The sequence below is a fragment of the Triticum urartu genome, chromosome 1 (genome assembly GCF_003073215.2).
Source record: "Triticum urartu cultivar G1812 chromosome 1, Tu2.1, whole genome shotgun sequence".
Taxonomy (NCBI): domain Eukaryota; kingdom Viridiplantae; phylum Streptophyta; class Magnoliopsida; order Poales; family Poaceae; genus Triticum; species Triticum urartu.
The window spans coordinates 89,103,816-89,124,739 of record NC_053022.1 but is presented as its reverse complement, the minus strand read 5'-3'; positions in this window follow the sequence as shown (position 1 = coordinate 89,124,739).

The window sequence follows — 20,924 nt, the reverse complement described above, 5'->3', positions numbered from 1 at the left end:
CTGGAGGAACTCCGCAGGGTCGGCCGTGCCGTCGTAGCGAGGAGGCAGGTCTGGTTTGAACTTGCCGGGCCACGCGACGCTGCGTAGTTCGGTGGTGTAGGAGCGGCAGCCTGCTGTGGCCACGGGAGGCCTTAGGTGATGGAGAGCCTGGTCTTGCATGTCCCCACGTGCTAGAGCAGGGGGATGGTCGTGACGTGCTGGAGCAAGGAGCGCCCGGGCAGCTTCTGGCGGGCGAGGGACTTCTTGGCAGCTCTGTTCTTGCTGCGCTGGCGCCTGACGAAGTGGGTTCCGCCTAGGGGCCATGCGCCTTGGAGCCATGGCGTCTTCTTGAGGAGGAGGCCCCGGGGCTTCTCCGGAGCCTCTTCGCCCACGCGGGGCGGGGTGCGGTGTAGTGGAACGGATGGCGCGGAAGAGCCCCCCTGCAGCGCGGACGAGCTCGGCGACGCGGTCGAGCCATTCTTCATAACATCGTCGACGGGATGGTAGCGCAGGAGCTCGTTTGCCGCGATGAGTGCAGCCCGAGCCTCCATGGGCGCGCGGAGCGCGCGAGACGAAGATCCAGCTGGGGCGAGCGAGGGGGTTGCGGTGCGGCCGTCTTGCCGCACGGACGGATGCTGGGACTATGCTTGCCGCTAGTCCCCCGCCGGGCCGGTGGCGGCGTTGACGGCAGGTGACGGGGAACGGCATGGATGCCCGCCGACAGGGGCCATCTGGGCGGCGCGGGAAGCGAGTGCGGCCCGGCGCTCGGCCCGGGCCCGACGAGCGTCAGACATGGGCGTGACGGTCGGAGGAGAACGGGGCGGTGGAAGACGAATTCCGGCGCACCCCCTACCTGGCGTGCCAAATGTCGGATTTCGGGTTCTGGCAGACCCTTGAGGTTCGAACACTGGGGTGCGTGCGCGGAGATTTCGCCTCCTACCTTCCTGCACCCCTCCGCCGTTTTAGGATCTAAACTAAGGAAAGAACAACACAAGAGACACAGGGTTTATACTGGTTCGGGCCACCGTTGTGGTGTAATACCCTACTCCAGTGTGTGGTGCGGTGGATTGCCTCTTGGGCTGATGATGATGAACAATACAAGGAAGAACAGCCTCGTGAGGGTCTGTTTCTTGGCTGAGGTGATGAACTGCTGGGAGGAGTTCAGCCACCTTTCTCTCTCTCTCTCTCTGCTCTCCTTTTGCCGAGCCTCTTCCTCCCTGTCTCTTTTTTTGTCCCCCCAGCTATGTGGGTGGCTGGTCCTATTTATAGAGGCCCTGGTCCTCTCCCCAAATATTGAGCGGGAAGGGAGCCAACAATGGCGGGCTAATTTGAAGGGGGATAGCAAGTATAAGATATCCGGACAAAAGTAGTCTTCGCCTGCGCAAAGCTCTCGTGATGACGCCGTCTTGGGCTCCACGGTGACCTCCGTCTCGTAGTCCTCCTGGTCTTGGTCTCGTTGCACCGAAATGGCAACCTTTGCCTGATGCCTCGGTACTCCACGGGTGTGCTTGCCCCCTTTGCACCAAAGAGGAAAGGAGGACGCTGCGTGGGCTGGCACCCGCCTGGCGCCCCGAGTCGTCATGGCTTGCGTCACGGGCTCCTCGTGAGGTACCCCGCCTTGATCTCTCCGCCTCCTCGTGAGCCAGCCTGACGAGGCCATGCCTGAGGAAGCTTTGCGTCATCCGCCTCGCGAGGCTTGGCCCCTCGCGAGGGTCTTGGGTTTGTGTTGGTGAAGATGGGCCATGCCGGGCCCCCTTTGAGCCACGCCGCAGGCCGCAGGCAGGCAAGTCTGGGGACCCCCGTTCCCAGAATGCCGACAGTGTGCGAGTCCTTTCCGTAACCAAGCATAAAACCTTCATGTGCTTTCGGTGCAAATTTTGAGTTGTGATGAGGATCTCTAATCTAACATTTAGCACTGAAGACTTTGAAATAACTTATATTGGGTTTCTTATTAGTGAGGAGTTCATAGGCAGTCTTCTTGAAGAATTTGTGAAGATATACTCTATTGATGATGTGGCACATAGTATCAATTGCCTCAATCCAGAACTGACGAGTCGTTTTGTATTCATCAAGCATAGTGCGATCCATCTCAGCAAGAGTCCTGTTCTTGCGCTCCACGACGCCGTTCTGCTGAGGAGTGTAAGGAGCAGATAACTCATGAGTAATACCAAGTTCATCAAGATAGTCATCTAGACCAAAATTCTTGAACTCGGTTCCATAGTCATCTAGACCGTATGGTGCTTCTTTAGATTGAATTCCCATAAAGGGCGACTTCGGCTTTGGCAATGGAGAATCCGGCGAACTAGCATCACCTGGATTACATCGACGAGCTTGATATCTTTATCCACCATGCTCTGAACGCGCGTCTATAGCGCTATTAGCTCGTCTGTCGAAGACCAATTCGGGCTCTTCTCAACTGAAAGTGCATTATATCGACTAGAGGGGGGTGAATAGGCGATTTTTATGAATTCTTCACTGAGGAATTTGCAGGTGAGGAAATTCCTTAGCGAAGAACTACTAGCAGCGGAATAAGTACTCAAAAGTAAACATAACAGAACACAAGCATAGTCATCATGATGAAATGAAGACAGGCACAGAGTACAAAAAGCGTAAGCACAGGATAGCACAGGATGAAGACAAACAGACTGAAGAAATTGAATTGAGGAAATTGAGAAAATCTTCAGTCAAAGTCTTCAAGCACAGATGTGAACAAGAATACAACACAGTTATGAGGAAATAGAACCAGTAAGCTTGGCGAACACAATGATTTGGTAGACCAGTTCCAACTGCTGTCTCAGTTGTACATCTGGTTAGGGCGGCTAGGTATTTAAACATGAGGACACACAGTCCCGGACACCCAGTCCTGAACACGCAGCTCAGGACACTCAGTCCTCACCGTATTCCCCTTGAGCTAAGGTCACATAGACCTCGCCCAATCACTCGTGGTATGTCTTCAGGTGACTTCCAAACCTTCACAAACTTGGTCACTCGGTGATCCACAATTCCTCTTGGATGCTCTAGACCATGATGCCTAACCGTCTGGAAGAAGCACAGTCTTCAAAGGTAACAAGCGTCGGATCCACGCGGGATCAATCTCTTCAGTGATGCTCAATCACTTGGGGTTTGTAGGTGTTTGGGTTTGGGTTTTCCTCACTTGATGATTTTCACTCAAAGTCCTCGGAGGATGGGTTGCTCTCAAATGACAAGTGTCAGTTTCTCTCGGAGCAGCCAACCAGCTAGTGGTTGTAGGGGGCGGCTATTTATAGCCTAGGGAGCAGCCCGACATGATAAGACATAAATGCCCTTCAATGATATGACCGTTAGGTGGATAGATATTTTGGGACAGGTGGCTCATAGCACAGCAACGATCGGAATTTTGGGTAGCAAAATCCTCAGGGCTATCATGTTCCTCACTGTGTAGGTAATCCACACTGGCGAATTCCTAACTCCTCGGTCAGAACAAATTCCTCAGAGACCAGAAGAACTTCGTCTTTGTCACTGAAGAATATGACTAGACTATATGAGATTTCCAATGGCTTCACTCGAAGGGATTGATAGGTGTAGGATTTTGAGTTGAGCATCACATGGAAATTTTTCCTTAGTATTTCCTCGACCCCCTTTAACAGTATGGTGTTTCCTATGACTCAAGAAAGAGAAAATGAAACTACAAAAACAAAAGTCTTCACGCTTCGTGTTCCTTGAATGAATACCAAGTCTTCAAGGTCACACATATTTCATCACTTTCAAAGTCTTCAGAAAGTCTTCAGAAATCCAAAGTCTTCAGTCGAAGAACTTCATTTTTAGGGGTCGACTTTCTCTATAAATATCAAAATCCTCATAGACTTATGGACCTGTGTACACTCACAAACTCATTAGTCCCTTAACCTATAAGTCTTCAATACACCAAAATCACTAAGGGGCACTAGATGCACTTACACTTTTCAACTTGCACTTCTTTTGCAATGCGAGGATGAGCTGGTTGTCGTTGAGGAATTTGATCAGCATTCTCTTCAGCACCATTATCTTCAGTATTTTCTTCAGGTGCATTAGCTCGATGTTCTTCATGTTCTGGAATGAATTCTTCAGCAGATTCTTCAGTAGGAATGACATCCTCAGTAGCCTTGAGCTTGATAGTTTCCTCAGGTGCTGGTTCATCTATCACAGTAGGTAGGTGCTCTCTTTGCGAGCCATTACTTTCATCGAACCGCACATCTACAGTTTCAACAACCTTGTGAAGAACGTTGTTGAAGACTCTGTAGGTGTGCGAGTCCTTTCCGTAACCAAGCATAAAACCTTCATGTGCTTTCGGTGCAAATTTTGAGTTGTGATGAGGATCTCTAATCCAACATTTAGCACCGAAGACTTTGAAATAACTTACATTGGGTTTCTTATCCGTGAGGAGTTCATAGGCAGTCTTCTTGAAGAATTTGTGAAGATATACTCTGTTGATGATGTGGCACGCAGTATCGATTGCCTCAATCTAGAAACGACGAGGCGTTTCGTATTCATCAAGCATAGTGCGAGCCATCTCAGCAAGAGTCCTGTTCTTGCGATCCACGATGCTGTTCTGCTGAGGAGTATAAGGAGCAGATAACACATGAGTAATACCAAGTTCATCAAGGTAGTCATCTAGACCGGAATTCTTGAACTCAGTTCCATTATCACTTCTGATGCGCTTGATCTTCACACCAAAGTTGGTTGAAGCCCTCGAGGAAAATCGTTTGAAGACTTCATGCACTTTATGTTTGTAAGTAACAATGTGTACCCACGTGTATCGAGAGTAATCATCAACAATAACAAAGCCATATTGAGATGCATCATTTGAAACGTCAGAATAATGATTAGGACCGAAGAGATCCATGTGAAGCAATTCAAATGGACGAGTGGTGGTCATGATAGTCTTTGCTGGATGCTTAGCGTTTGTCATCTTCCCAGCTTCATAGGCTCCACATAGGTGATCCTTGAGGAATTTGACATTCTCAATGCCGATGACACGCTTCTTCTTCACAAGCGTGTGCAGATTCCTCATGCCTGCATGACCAAGTCGTCGATGCCAGAGCCAGCCTTCTGAAGCTTTTGCAAGTAGACACACGGCTAGTTGTGGTCCTGTAGTGAAATCAACAATATACAGATCTCCTCTCCTAAAGCCTTCGAAGACTTTGGAATTGTCAGCTTCCATAACCACAACACAACGGTACTTGCCAAAGACAACAACCATATAAAGATCGCAAAGCATAGAGACAGACATGAGGTTGTATCCTAAGGACTCGACAAGCATGACTTTGTCCATGTGTCGATCCTTTGTGATCGCAACCTTACCTAGACCCAATACCTAACTTTTGCCTTTGTCGGCAAAGATGGTATGCTTCAGATGCGACGGAGATAATGGAGCATCCATCAATAGATTCTTGTCACCAGTCATGTGATTTGTACATCCACTATCAAGGACCCACTCAGTGGCTTTGGGTTGATCATCCTGCAGATGAATTAGTGCAACTTATGAACTCATATACTTCATCAGTGAAGAATATGACATCAATTCATCAGATCAATTTCATCAAGCAAAAGAACAGATAAAGCAGTATGAGGATGTGAGAAATGAAAGTTCATTTCTTCATGATTAGCCTGCGTCCTTTCAGGCAAACTCAGGTCTCCAGCAAATTCTTTAGACGATTACGTATGTCTGGAGACCTGACCCTGCAGAAGAGATTAGTTCTTTTTCTTCACCACCCACATCTGAAGGGGTGGCAAAGAGTTCATCACTCTGCGAGCTCCATACGAGAAAGGTGGCACAGAAGCCAGTCCATTTCGTTTCACATAAGAGGAGTTAGGATAAGCATATGAATAAGCAGAGAAATTCTTCGAGGACTTATGAACATGATGATTAGAAGAATAATGCTCATATTCATAGCCCTTAGCTCTTCCCTGCGAAACAGAGTTGTTAGCACGATGATACTCATGTGAGGACTTTGATCCTTTTGAGTAATTTGGTCCATATGAAGAATTTGATCTGGGGTTCCTATTCTTCGTAGGTGGTGTCCTGAGGACATTCACCTGAAGACTTTCAAGGCACCTTTTGGGAAACCAGATTTTCTTCATAAGGGGACCGTTCCTGCAGTTAGTGCCAACATATCTAGCAAATACTTCACCATTCTGACTTTTGAACAGTTTATAGTTGGAGTCAAATGACTCATCGTCAGAACGAGGAGATTCACATGCAAATCCAGATAAGTTAGATGGATCAACTGGAGGTCCCTTTGTAGCAACCCATGTAGTTTTGGGGTACTGCTCAGGCTTCCAATATGTACCATCAGCATTGAGTTTCCTCTCAAAGGCAATACCCTCTTTCCTAGGGTTCCTGTTGAGGATCTGCTTTTTAAGCACATCACAAAGAGTCTGATGCCCTTTGAGGCTTTTGTACATGCCTGTCATGTACAATTCCTTTAGCCCTGCATCGTCAGTGATACTAGCAGTGTCCTCAGATGAGGAATTAGTGATAGCAGAGGCATGTGAAGAATTTGAAACATTAGCAACATTTGAACATTCAGGTGAAGAATTAGCAGATTCACGTTCAATGCATTTCAAACAAGGAGGAACAAATTCTTCCTGAGAAGCGCTGATTTATTGAGCAAGTAATGAATCACGCTCCTTCTGAAGATCTTCATAACTCACTCTTAGCTTTTCAAGGTCTTGCTTTCTTTGAAGAAATTCATAAGAAAGCTTCTCATGATCAGATAAGAGAGTGTTATGATGATCTTGAAGGGTGTCATACTTAGTATGAAGTCTCTGAAGACTTTCAGCCAAAGCTTTTGACTGATCCATTTCTTCACCCAACATATCATCACTCTTATTTAGCATGTATTGAACTTTTTCCAAAGCTCTTTGTTGTTTAGTGGCAAGGGAAGCAAGTTTGACATTGCTGGGTCCAAATTCATCACCTGATTCATCATCACTAGACTCGGATAGGTAGCATTCAGTTACCTTAGCATCTTTTGCCATAAGGCATGATGCAGAAGATGATGATTCTAGTTCGAATGTCATCACTTTGAGCGATTCCTTGAAGTCCTCAAACCAAGGATCATGACAGGTACGATGACCTTCATAGACCTTAGAGAGACGGTCCTAGATAAGCTTCGCATGATCGAGATGCATGATATTCCTGAACTGATTTTGAGACAGATAGGAGCAGATGACGTCCCCCCCGTGAGGTTGAGAAGAGTGTACTTGCGAATGTCATATGCTTCCGCCATCTTGCACAGATCGGTCAGACCAATCTCAGTGACGGTCCACAGCTCGCTGTTCATTGCCATGAGGCATTTCTTCATCATGGCCTTCCACTTGGGATACTCATGACCGTCAAAGATGGGGCATGTCACTTTCTTCATACCTGCGGTCGACATAACTAAAACTCCAGGCGGTTGAACCAAAATCACACAGAACAAGGGAGTACCTTGCTCTGATACCAATTGAAAGTGCGTTATATCGACTAGAGGGGGGTGAATAGGTGATTTTTATGAATTCTTCAGTGAGGAATTTGCAGGTGAGGAAATTCCTTAGCAAAGAACTACTAGCAGTGGAATAAGTACTCAAAAGTAAACATAACAGAACACAAGCATAGTCATCATGATGAAATGAAGACAGGCACAGAGTACAGAAAGCGTAAGCACATGATAGCACATGATGAAGACAAACAGACTGAAGAAATTGAACTGAGGAAACTTAGAAAATCTTTAGTCAAAGTCTTCAAGCACAGATGTGAACAAGCATACAACACAGTTATGAGGAAATAGAACCAGTAAGCTTGGTGAAGACAATGAATTGGTAGACCAGTTCCAACTGTTGTCTCAGTTGTACATCTGGTTAGGGCGACTAGGTATTTAAACCTGAGAACACACAGTCCCGGACACCCAGTGTCCTGAACATGCAGCTCAGGACACTCGGTCCTCACCGTATTCCCCTTAAGCTAAGGTCACACAGACCTCGCCCAATCACTCGTGGTAAGTCTTCAGGTGACTTCCGAACCTTCACAAACTTGGTCACTCGGTGATCCACAATTCCTCTTGGATGTTCTAGACCATGACGCCTAACCGTCTGGAAGAAGCACAGTCTTCAAAGGTAACTAGCGTCGGATCCACACAGGATCAATCTCTTCAGTGATGCTCAATCACTTGGGTTTTGTAGGTGTTTGGGTTTGGGTTTTCCTCACTTGATGATTTTCGCTCAAAGTCCTCGGTGGATGGGTTGCTCTCAAATGACAAGTGTCAGTTTCTCTCGGAGCAGCCAACCAGCTAGTGGTTGTAGGGGGTGGCTATTTATAGCCTAGGGAGTAGCCTGACATGATAAGACATAAATGCCCTTCAATGATATGACCATTAGGTGGATAGATATTTTGGGACAGTTGGCTCATAGCATAGCAACGGTCAGAATTTTGAGTAGCAAAATCCTCAGGGCTATCATGTTCCTCACTGTGTAGGTAATCCGCACTAGCGAATTCCTAACTCCTCAGTCAGAACAAATTACTCAGAGATCAGAAGAACTTCGTCTCTGTCACTGAAGAATATGACTGGACTGTATGAGATTTCGAATGGCTTCACTCGAAAGGATTGGTAGGTGTAGGATTTTGAGTTGAGCATCACATGGAAATTTTTCCTTAGTATTTCCTCGACCCCCTTTAACAGTACGGTGTTTCCTATGACTCAAGAAAGAGAAAATGAAACTACGAAAACAGAAGTCTTCACGCTTCATGTTCCTCGAATGAATACCAAGTCTTCAAGGTCACACCAATTTATTCACTTTCAAAGTCTTCAGAAAGTCTTCAGAAATCCAAAGTCTTCAGTCGAAGAACTTCATTTTTAGGGGTCGACTTTCTCTGTAAATATCAAACTCCTCATAGACTTATAGACATGTGTACACTCACAAACGCATTAGTCCCTTAACCTATAAGTCTTCAATACACCAAAATCACTAAGGGGCACTAGATGCACTTACATCAACCTAGGAGGTGAGTTGCATGGGAGCGCTGGAGTTGAATTCAGCAGTTGTGGCCCAGGTGGCGCCACGCGGTTCTATGATATAGAACCACTGTTTCTGCCATTCCTTGACAGTCTCCACGAAAGTGCCCTTTGGCCAGGAGACATTGGTCAGCTTGCTCACCATGGCGCCTCCGCACTCCACGTGCTGGCCATCCACCACCTTCGGCTTCACGTTGAAAACCTTGAGCCACAACCCGAAGTGGGGTTGGATGCAGAGGAAAGCCTCACACACAACGATGAACCCCGACATATGGAGGAAAGAGTTTGGGGATAGTCATGGAAGTCTAGCCCGTAATAGAACATCAGCCCACGGATGAAAGGGCAGAGTGGAAACCCTAGCCCGCAGAGGAAATGAGGGATAAATACCACCCTCTCGTTGGGCTCCGGTGTGGGGACGATTTGCCCCTGGGCTGGAAGACGGTGGGCGATTTCCTTCGCCAGATACCCGGCCGCCCGAAGCTCAGTAATGTCCTTCTCCTTACGGAGGAGGACATCCACTTGCCTTGACCTCCAGATCTGGACATGGTTGAGTGCTTGCTCGAGTGGAAAAAGATGAGAACTTGGGTGCTAGAGCTCGAGAGTGGAAGGGTAGAGGAAGAGAGAAGGCGTGAGAGAAGAAGGGGGAATCCTTATCCCCTTATAAAGGCAGTGAATATCGAATGCCTCCCCACTCGCCCCAAAACTCGCCTATTCCCAAGGGCTGTGTAAATGGCACGGTTGGGTTACCCACGCCCGTATTGATGAGAATCACGCAAAAAGGGGACACGATCTCTGTTTTGACAAGACGTGCCAATGGAAACCGCATCTCGAAGCATGGAACGACAGACAAAAACGGTTCAATATAGTGAACAGGCAGACATGATGGCAACTTGCAAAAAGTTGTCAGCAGATGAGACTCGTGAAATATTATATTCCCTACAGTCGTGTGTGGTATTTGTGTTGCAGATCCGGACACCTTCATTTTATCTAAAAACTATCTTGGAGTATTCAGAAAGTGGAACCCGCCTTGCAATGCCGAAGACAATCTGCGCGCTGGACACATCATCACTGAAGCCTGGTTCAGGGGCTACTAAGGGAGTCCTGGACTAAGGGGTCCTCGGATGTCTGATCTATTGGATATGGGCCGGACTAATGGGCCGTAAGGATGCGAAGACCGAAGACTCTACCCGTGTCCGGATGGGACTCTCCTTGGCGTGGAAGGCAAGCTTGGCGATCAACTATGAAGATTCCTTTCTCTGTAACCAACCTTGTGTAACCCTAGATCCCTCCCGTGTCTATATAAACTGTAGGACTAGGTCCGTATATCCCCCCAAATAATCATAGCCTGACTAGACTTTTAGGGTTTAGCCATTACGATCTCGTGGTAGATCAACTCTGGTAATACTCATATTCATCAAGATCAATCAAGCAGGAAGTAGGGTATTACCTCCATAGAGAGGGCTCGAACCTGGGTAAACATTGTGTCGCCCGTCTCCTGTTACCATCAATCCTAGACGCACAGTTCGGGACCCCCTACCCGAGATCCGCCGGTTTTGACACCGACAATGGGGAACAACCAAATTGAGCCTTATAAAATGGAAAAACTAAAATTTGAGATAAGCCTATAAACCGGAAAGGAGGGAGTATATATGCATGATACTAGTATATGATCGGCAATACCTCCGTAATGCGCGCATGCATAGTATCATGAGTTACTATCTTAGGTTCCTTATTAATTACCATGCATGACACAAAATAGTACAACATTTAATATGATACGGTATCCTGATATGATACCACACACCCTCTCTTTCATCATTTAACTATGTGCCACATCATCCAAAAATTCTAGTTGGCATGCATCATCATACCGCTTGATACTCCCATATTACGACCAGCCTTATTAGGGTGGCCAGTATCATAGCCGTATCATGCACCCGGGAATAGAAAATATGATGATGTGGCAAAGAAGCAGTAACATAGGTAGATACCATAGTATATATATATATACATACTGCTATACTACTTTGTGTCATGAATGGACATAAATACGGTCATCTATGATATATACTCCCTTCGTAAACTAATATAAGAGCGTTTATGTCACTATTTAGTAATCTAAATGCTCTTATATTAGTTTACAGAGGGAGCTAGTACTACTCTATGATACTATATATGCACTATGAAGGTACGTACGTAGTATCATACACTAGTATCATATGCATGATACTATATATATATAGTACTATATGATACTCCCTATATAAGGCTGGCCATAGTGGTGGTATCATAGCTGACGATATCATGCACTCGGAAATAGCAAGTATATATGCTGATGTGGCAAAGAATTAAATATATATAAAGAGGGTTAGAGTAACATGTAGTAGGTAGATACCGTATCATGTTAAATGCGATGCTAATTTGTGTCATGCATGGCAATAAATATGATATATATATGATATACTATACTCTATGTATTATACTATGCGCTATAATTAATTAAAGGTAGTATCATATGTATTGTATATTCATGATACTAGTATATGACACTCTCCACTACACTCATGATTTCTTAACATGAAAAAAATTGGAGGCAAAATGATGAAATCATGTTTTCATTCGAACAAAAATATGATGTTAGGTAATGTAAATGTTTTCAAAGAGCACACGGTTCACTCACGAAAGCCGTGTGTCCACTAAACCATGGCTGATGCACCCCCACCCCTCTGCCACGCGCGCGATCTGAGTCGTGCATTCTGATTGGCCAGAACCCAAACCCCATGGATCGTACGTCTGCACCGTTGGATTCTCCTTGATCGAACGGCGAGCCTCATCCCTTTCGACAACACATGTACATGTTTTCAAATAGCCCCTCCCAAAAAATGTTTACAAATAGCACATGGTTCACACACGACAGCCGTGTGCCTACCAAACCGTGGCCGATACCCCCCTCGCTGCGCGTGCGATCTGAGTCCTCCGTTCTGATTGGCCAGAACCAAAACCCCACGGATCGTATGTCTACATCGTTGGATGCTCCCAGATCGAACGGCAATCCTCATCCCTTCCGACAGGAAATGCAGTCCGACTAGGAATTGATTTATATGCAAACATGCACGGTAAATGCCAAAAAATGTCTTACATATAGCAGAAGAGACCTGAAATGCGCCAGCAAATCAGACCCGTGGGAAAATTGTGATTGGTCTACATGCGAAAAATTTAGATGAGAAACGATGAACTCACGTCTTCATTTCAAAATTAGTACGTCTTCATTTCAAACGAAATTATTCTGTTTGTGCACACGAGCACTTAGAGGCAACCGTTTGCATAGGCCTTTCCATGCGCGTGGCGACCGGGGATATTTTCACCCTTTTCACCTAGGCCGCCAACACCCCCCCACCGTACGCCCGCGTTTCACTCAACTAGTCCATCCAATCTCCTTCGCCAGCCCCCTCCCCCAGATCCACAGTAGAACCCTCTCCAGCGCAGCCGTGCTCACCTCGGTCATGTGCCCTCTCTTCGGCGTCAAGCCTACCTCCACTACCGTTCCCAACACACGGCGGCCTGCGCCTCGCTGTCTTCATTTGCTCGCCAGCCACCCTCGCCTCTCCCGTGGTCCAGCCGGGTTTGCATTAAGAAGCATGTTAGTTACTGCTCTCCATTGTGGTGAGGCATATTTCCTCGCAACCCTCTTCCAATTTCGTTTCATATGTTCCCAAATTGGCTATAAAATAATAGAGAGCGTATATATGTTCATTATCTACCTTCCTTACTACATATAAGTTGTATTTGTTCGAATAAGTTACTGCCTATTTACAGATCGCGGGCGTCGGAATCACACAAACTTAAAAAATTAGCCGTACATTTTCTAAATTATTGCATGGCATGTTTAGAAAGCTTGATACCAAGTTGTTAGTTTTATGCTTATCCTCCTTTCCTGAGTTTCGCATGTGTTCTCTGTAGATGCCGAATAGCAGCGACAACACTCATTCATGCCATGTATCTTCATCTGATTCGGATAACCCTAGGTCTTCAGCAGATTATGAGGGATCAAGTAGTCTTGAACGGGATAGAGCTGCAGCAATTACCCTTCCGATCAGGACACGGAGGAACGCTCCAAGTAATCGAGATTGATTTAAAGTCCTGGGCTCCAACTAAACCAGATAAAGCACACATGAGGTTCAGGAGTGTGTGTGGATTTGTTGCCAGGGCAAGGCTCAACATTAATCTGCCGGGGTTTCGGAAGGCTGACACAGAAACACGACGAAGGATAGTCCGGGAGATCATGGATCACTTCAACGTTCCAGAGTAGTGGAGAATGCAGGTGGAACACGCTGCACTGAAGAAGGCTAGGGATGCTTGGAGAAACTGGAAGCACGGGTTGCACAAGAAGTACTTGAGTGAAGGCAAGGACCCAATCCCCGCATACCCCCAAATTACAAAGGTAGACTGGGAAGAATTCAAAAGGGTCAGGGCAACTCCAAAGTTTGCTGCGAAGAGTTTCAAGCAATCGGAATTTCAGAATAAGAACATACACCCCCATCGTATAGGTGTGGCAGGATACTATGGCATGAAACTGATATGGGAACAGGAGGACAAAGAAGCTGTAGCGGCGGGTGGGACTCCAGCCTTTAGTGAAATCAAGGGCGAACACGCCAGAGAATACTTGCGGGCATGTGCAAAGAGGCGTGATGACGGAACTTATTACTTTGAAAACGCACCTGACACCAAACTGTATGAAGTGATGGTAGAGGCTTCCAAGATCCCTGGAAGGTTCTACAGGAACTCAGGGCCATGTGACATTCTGTCCATTGCTCTAGACACAAAAGAGCCCCCTGGTCGTGCAAGGGGTATATGTGTTAATGTCTCGCACAAGAGGGCTTTCACACTCAGCAAAGAAGAAAGGCTCAGGATGAAAAAAGCAAGGAGTGAAATGAAGCAGAATGCATTGTTTGAAAAGTTGAAGAAGGAGATTTATTCGACTGTTCGAAAGGATGTTGAGGAGTTAATGATGATGATGCAGAAGACTCTAACACTGACAGGTAGCCAGCAGATGGGAGGGGAGGCGGGCATGGATGCTGCTGCTTATTGTGCGGCAACACTGCACAAGAGTAGCTATGCATCAGCTGACCCCAGCGACACTGAGACTACAGCTGCTCGTGATGATGCTATATCTAATCTATCTGCAATGAAAGACAGACTGAAGGGTGTGCTTACACAATATGAAGGTACATTAAAATGTGCAACAACCTGGGTTTGCCCACCCTTCTTGGAAGATGGCCTCTTCTTAGACAATGTGCCATTGAAGCCAGACTGTGTGAAGTGCTACGTGACTGAAGTAAAGCCTCAATTCAATGAATTTTCCCTGAAGAATGTCCTAGGAGACTTTGATGAGCAAAGAACCTTGGGAGAAAGATTGTTACATCACATCCAGTGGCCACGAAAGGAAATAGAGTTCATCGACGAGATTCTTGAATCCCCGCCAAGAGCAACCGCTGTCACCCCTTAACTGGTGACGCTCTCCTTGCCAAAGCAGCTCTCGCGGGCTGATGCATCAACATGTGATCAGCCAGAATGACTTTGTGGCGGGCAAGCCACGTCATCCTCCGCCCCAATGTAGCCAGTGGCCAGGCCTACAACTGCTGATGACACACCATCGGTTCAGATGCCAGCCGCTGAAGCAGCGGGGGGAGACCCAGCTGCAGCACATGCTCAGCAGACCAACCTGGTGGAACAGACTGCTAAGCAGTTTGATGCTTCGGAACTGCCTGCTAAGCAGTCTATAGGTCCAGAACCATCTCCTCATCAGTCCGTCGGTCCGCACGCGCGTGATCAGCATACCAATGCATCAGCACTTCCTGCTCAGCAAACCAACGTGTTGGCACAACCTCCTTAGCACACTGACAAGTTGGCACCACCCGCACAGAAACCCGACATAGCTTCAACGCATGGTCAACAGTCCGATGCCTTTGCTCCTACAGCCCAGCAGTCCGTCAGTGCAGCACCGCCAGCTCAGCGGTCCGGCATAGATAAACAGTCTGCTAGGAAGTCCATCCAAGCTTCACCGTCTGCTCGGCAGTCTACCGTGCAGGCAACCTGACGTTCTGCCAGAAATGTTTCAAGTACCAAGAAGGAAGTGGCCAAAAAGGCTACACCCACGACCATGAGGAAGTGCAGCGGGAAAGTGAAGAGGAAAGAGAACGATTGCCTCTTACTTAAAGCACTCATCGCCCAGAACCAAATTAACAGCAGCTTGTTCGAATCGGGGAGTAATATTATTTCTAACGCCATGGATGATGAAGAAGTAGAATTGTTGCTTGCTAAAAGAAAAGCAGACGTACTTGAAGCATGCAATTACGTCCATGGCCAGCCATTTCTTATTGGCGTATACTTTGATGAGTGCAGCTCCAGTTGCCACGAGTTACATGAATATTGCATGGATCAAATGTCAGAAGGTCATCACCATTTGCTAGTCCACTACAACAGAGATCATTTCTGACACGATGCTGGTTCCATCATTGTGAGTTTCGAGGACTTACATCTCTTCTTAAACTTCAACGTGCTCGATGCCACTCTTGTTAGATGCATGATTTTGTAAGTACTTAACAAACTCTGATCAACTTCTCGATACAAGGCTGTAAATGATAAACAGCTAACTGCATTTTATTCCTCTCAGGGGATTGAATGCGTAGAAAAGACAAAGTGAGAGTGTGTATTTCATAGATCCTGCATTAGCAAATGGGACAACATTACATGAAAAGGACCGACGGGACTGGGCCGTTAACACGGTTGCCCGTATCTTCGAAAACACGTCCCATGCAGAATCATTTCTCTGGCCATATCATGAAGGGTAAGTCAAGTAAACAACCACGCATACACTGATTTTCTTTCAGATTTCGACATCATTCGTAAGTTCATGGCTTTCTTAATATGTAGCAATCACTGGATATTGGTATTCATTGTTCCAAACAAGAACACAGTTTACTACATCGATTCTCTCAGAGAGTCAACAAACGCTCAAGATCTGACGCATCTTCAGCAATTCATGGATAGGTATTGAATTCTATGATGTTGAAATTAATTTGCATTCATGTCTGGTTCAATAATTGATGTTGTCAAAATACATCATCATTTGCAGTGTGCTCGCATTGTGGAAAACTAAACTAGGAACCTGTTAAAGAGGGAACTACCAGTGCAGCACGAGATCGTTTCTCCGGTAACACACTGAAATCCGTTATTTTCGGAAAATTTATCCAATAGTCTGCAATTACCTTTCCTTATGCTAGTCAAATGTTCAAGCTTCTAAATAAACCTCTTTCTATTTTGTCCAAAGAAAAAATAATACATCTAACACCGGTTAGGTTGTTCCTAACAGGACAAATACATGACTAATTCTGTACAATAAAATTCATGGTCCTCAGCAAGAAGCAGGAAGCAGGGACCAACCTTTGTGGATACTATGTTTCCAGACACATGATCTCCATCTGCAAATCTTCTGATAGTTGTGACGATCCTCGTGAATTAGTACCAGTAAGTCTATCTTAATTAATATCTTCTACTCCACTCATATGGCACATTCTGATCTTAAAAATACTGCAGCTGATCTTAAAATCGAGGACCCCTGAACCGCTCCCGGCTGGTGAATTGCTGATGGTTCGGAGATTTATCAGCGACTTCTTCCTGGATCACTACATCAATCCCACTGGTGATAATGAAGATTTCAGCATGCCTTCTCCTAAAACATTGAGTAAGAGTTAACCGCTAAACATATAACGCATGGATCCATTGTTTTCCATCTGATGAGGTCTTCGTATTTCGTACACTATGATTAATTATGTAATGCATATATGTGTGGACAAATCATTGGAATTTAGTTCCCATATGTTCAATTGCAATTGTTGCGGAATCTGATGAATGTTCTTCCTATTGACACTATTTGTTAAATTGAATATTGTGGCGAATTTGTTTTTTGCGTGCCGATTCAAAATGGGATATTTATGTTTATTTGTTCAATTGAATATTGTGGCGGATTTTCTTTTTGCATGCCGATTCAAAAATGGGACATTTTTGTTTTAACCTAGCAATTGCTCCGCACACGGTTCAACTAAATGAGTGTGTGCGATCCACATCAAAAAGCATATGTCAATCGTATTGGAACCGTCGGTGATACACAGCAGATCGCAAATGATTCGCAACGCTACTACATGTGCGTAGGTTCTCCGGAATCGTTGGTGATATCGCGTTATCACACACGAGAACTGGGAGTAAATCGTGTCCAATGCAAAATACAATCCCAGTCATATTTTTTCAGGAAACGTGTGGGATCCCAAACGAAAAGCACACGTCACTCTTGCGGCAATCGTCGGTGATACCTAACAAATCATAAATGGTCTGCATCACTTGTATGTGTGCTAAGGGGCTCCTGAACCGTTTGTGATAGAACATTATTGCTGACGGTAATTGTTGGAAAATGTGTGCGATGGAGTCTAGCATGGCAGATGGGTTACGCAGAAAACCCGTGTGCGATAGGGCACAAATCACACACATTTCATATGTTGGCCCGTGTGCCTTACATACTGTTTCCCAAACAGTTCGTTACGATAGACCGTATGGTTTCACTACGTCATTAGAAACGCTTAATCACCGATACCACACGTGCGAAAGAATTTAGTGTGTGCTGCATCGCACACGATTACATTTTGGAAGGCCTCTGGATCACTTTTCCATATCCCCGACGGTTTCTGGGTCGTGTGGGAAGGACCCCCTATCACACACACTCACTTAGCAACAGTTCTGAAGGCCGTCGCGGAAAGGGGTAAAAACTGTTTGTTTAGGACCGACACACACCAGTGATTCGCGAGAGATATCATTAAGCTACCCTTCCCACGATCCCAACAAATGGACTACCCGGTGATACAATACGCTGATGATACGATTTTGATAATTCCGGCCTGCCCTGACCAAGCGCTGATTGTCAAGAATATCCTCACTGACTTTCCTGATTCTATTGGCCTGAAAATTAATTTTCACAAGTCCACAATGGTACCAATCAACTGTGATGCAGAAAAATGTGACAACCTTGCAAGAATCTTTGGTTGTACCACCGGCAAAATGCCATTCACATACCTGGGTCTACCCTTGGGAACTACGAGACCCACTTTTCAAGATCTGATGCCTATGGTCTGTGGTGTTGAGCGCCGTCTATCTGCTACACTGAATATGATCTCCTATGGTGGCAAGTTATCTCTTCTTAACTCGGTGATCATGTCCCTAATAATCTTTGCTCTGTGCACGCTTAAACTCCTGGCGAAAATTCTTGAACTTTTGGATAAAATCAGGAGGAAATGTTTGTGGACTAAGAAGACTGAGCAAGGTGACAAGTGTAACTCGCTTGCAGCTTGGGACTTGGTCTATAAACCTAAGGAATGTGGTGTCCTAGGTGTTCTAAATTTGAAAGTTCAAAGCAATGCCCTTCTACTCAAATACCTACACAAGTTTTATAATCATCATGATCTTCCATGGGTTCACCTCATATGGTCCACATACTACAACTCAAGAATTCCACATGCTTCAGATACCTATGGCTCCTTCTAGTGGAGAGACGTCACGAAACTCATGCCAATTTATAGAAGAATTGCTCATGCTCAGGTCTCCAATGGCTTGGATGTTTTGTTCTGGAAAGATCAGTGGTCAAGCAACATCCTAGCAGAATCCTTGCTTGGGGCTTTTTCCTACGCCATTAATGAGGATATCTCGGTTCAAGGATTCCTAACTGTAACTTCCCTTAACCAGACGTTCCATCTCCCCCTTTCTATCCAAGCTTTTGATGAAGTGAAAGATTTGCAACTTCAAATGGCAAACACTACTTTAAATGGATCAATGGACAGCTGGACTTACACATGGGGCTTGGCAGTTTACTCTGCACACAGATATTACACGTACTACTTCAGAGACATGCATGCTCATGACACGTTCATGTGGATATGGAAATCAAGGGCCACGATGGAAATTAAAGTTTTTGGCTGGCTTCTCCTGGTTGATCGGTTGAACACTCGTAACATGCTCAAAATAAGGCATTATAATATTGGAGAGGATCACAGCTGCCTTCTCCGCGACTCTCCCGATGAAGAAACTCTGGAACATCTATTTTTTGAGTGCCTCTTCAGCTCCCATTGCTGGGAAGCCCTTCATATTTCCTGGGCTGCGGGGGACACAACATTCCAAAGGATATCAGAGGCCAAACTTGGTTGGAACCGACCCCTCTTCATGGAAACATTTCTGTTGGCTGCTTGGAGCATTTGGAAGGAGAGGAACAACAAGGACTTTAGGAGAATTGCACCATCAAAATAATCCTGACTAAGAAGATTCAAGCAAGATTTTTCTCTCCTCACTCATAGGGTGAAGGAGAAGCACAAAGACTATATCCCCTCTATCCTAGCCTCTATAGTCTAGTGTTTCACTCTACCCCATCTCATGGGGATGTAAACCCTTTGTACATTGTGGCCAATTCTTTAATTTAATTCACAGTAGGAGGTTCTCCTACTGTTAAAGGTTCAAAATAAAGGTCCCAACAACATAAACTAATAATGGAGTTTAACTCCTTACAGACCAGATTCATAATTAAAGCAAAAGCAAGTAACTAGCATCAGAATAAATAAAACAAAGGCATATGGGTCTTGTCACAGCAAGACCATCTACTACAGGTCTAGATTTATTCATGATCACCAGAGGACTTCAGATTCTCTCCAGAAACCTCCTTAGGAGGGATCTGACACTGATTTGTAGCCATGGCTTGGATGGTTTTGAGGGGAAGCTCCAGGGGAGGACCAGCAGTAGGGTCACGGATTTCATGTTCAAACTCTGCAGACAGATTCTTCTTGCACTTTTCCATATTTTTTGCTTTGAATTCAGCAGCTTAATTTTTGAATCCAAAACTCAGACCAGCATGACTTCGGCTGCGACGCAGATCATTCACATCCAGGGGAGCATTGACCTTCTTCCTCTTGTTGACAACATGTGAGGAATGAACAATAGGTAGTTCACTGACAGCAACATGTAGGTTCTCATTAACATGAGAGTTATGAGTACTTGCAAGGAAATCAAGCAGTGTAGGGGATGGAACTTGCTCAGGGCTTTGCATGTTGCTGGTCTCAGAGGGTACAATTAGTTCAGAGATTTGCACAGTTGAGACAACTGGTTTAGTTGGCAGCTATGTAGTAATAGTGAGCAAACATTTCTTAATGGGTCCATGCTCTTCCTCAACATTGATCAATTGGCACCTGGAGCTGATCACAGTGGAGCCAGCAAGTTGTTCAAGTATAGCAGGAGTAGAGGCCATAATTTTTGACATCATGTCATGCAGAGCAATGAAGGAATCAACATCCTCAACAGTAGGTTGAATAGGGTGATCATGTTGATCATGCTCAGGGGTCTGTGGAGGACTATTCACCATGGGAATATCCTCATTTCCCACTTCAGGTGCATGATGGGCAGCAGGTCCATGATGACCCACAAGTATAGGGGATCAATTGCAGCTCTTTTCGATAAGTAAGAGTGTCGAACCCAATGAGGAGCAGAAGGAAATGACAAGTAGTTTTCAGTAAGGTAATGTCTGCAAGTGCTGAAATTGTAAGTAGCGAGTAGTTTGATAGCAAGATAATTTGTAACGAGCAAGTAACGATAATAGTAACAAGTATGAAGCAAGGTAGCCCAATCCTTTTGAGGCAAAGGACATGCCAAAACGGTCTCTTATAATAAGCAAAGCGTTCTTGAGGGTACACGGGAATTTCATCTAGTTACTTTCATCATGTTGGTTTGATTTGTGTTCGCTACTTTGATAATTTGATATGTGGGTGGACCGGTGCTTAGGTGTTGTTCTTACTTGAAAAAACCTCCTACTTATGATTAACCCTCCCGCAAGCATCCGCAACTACGAGA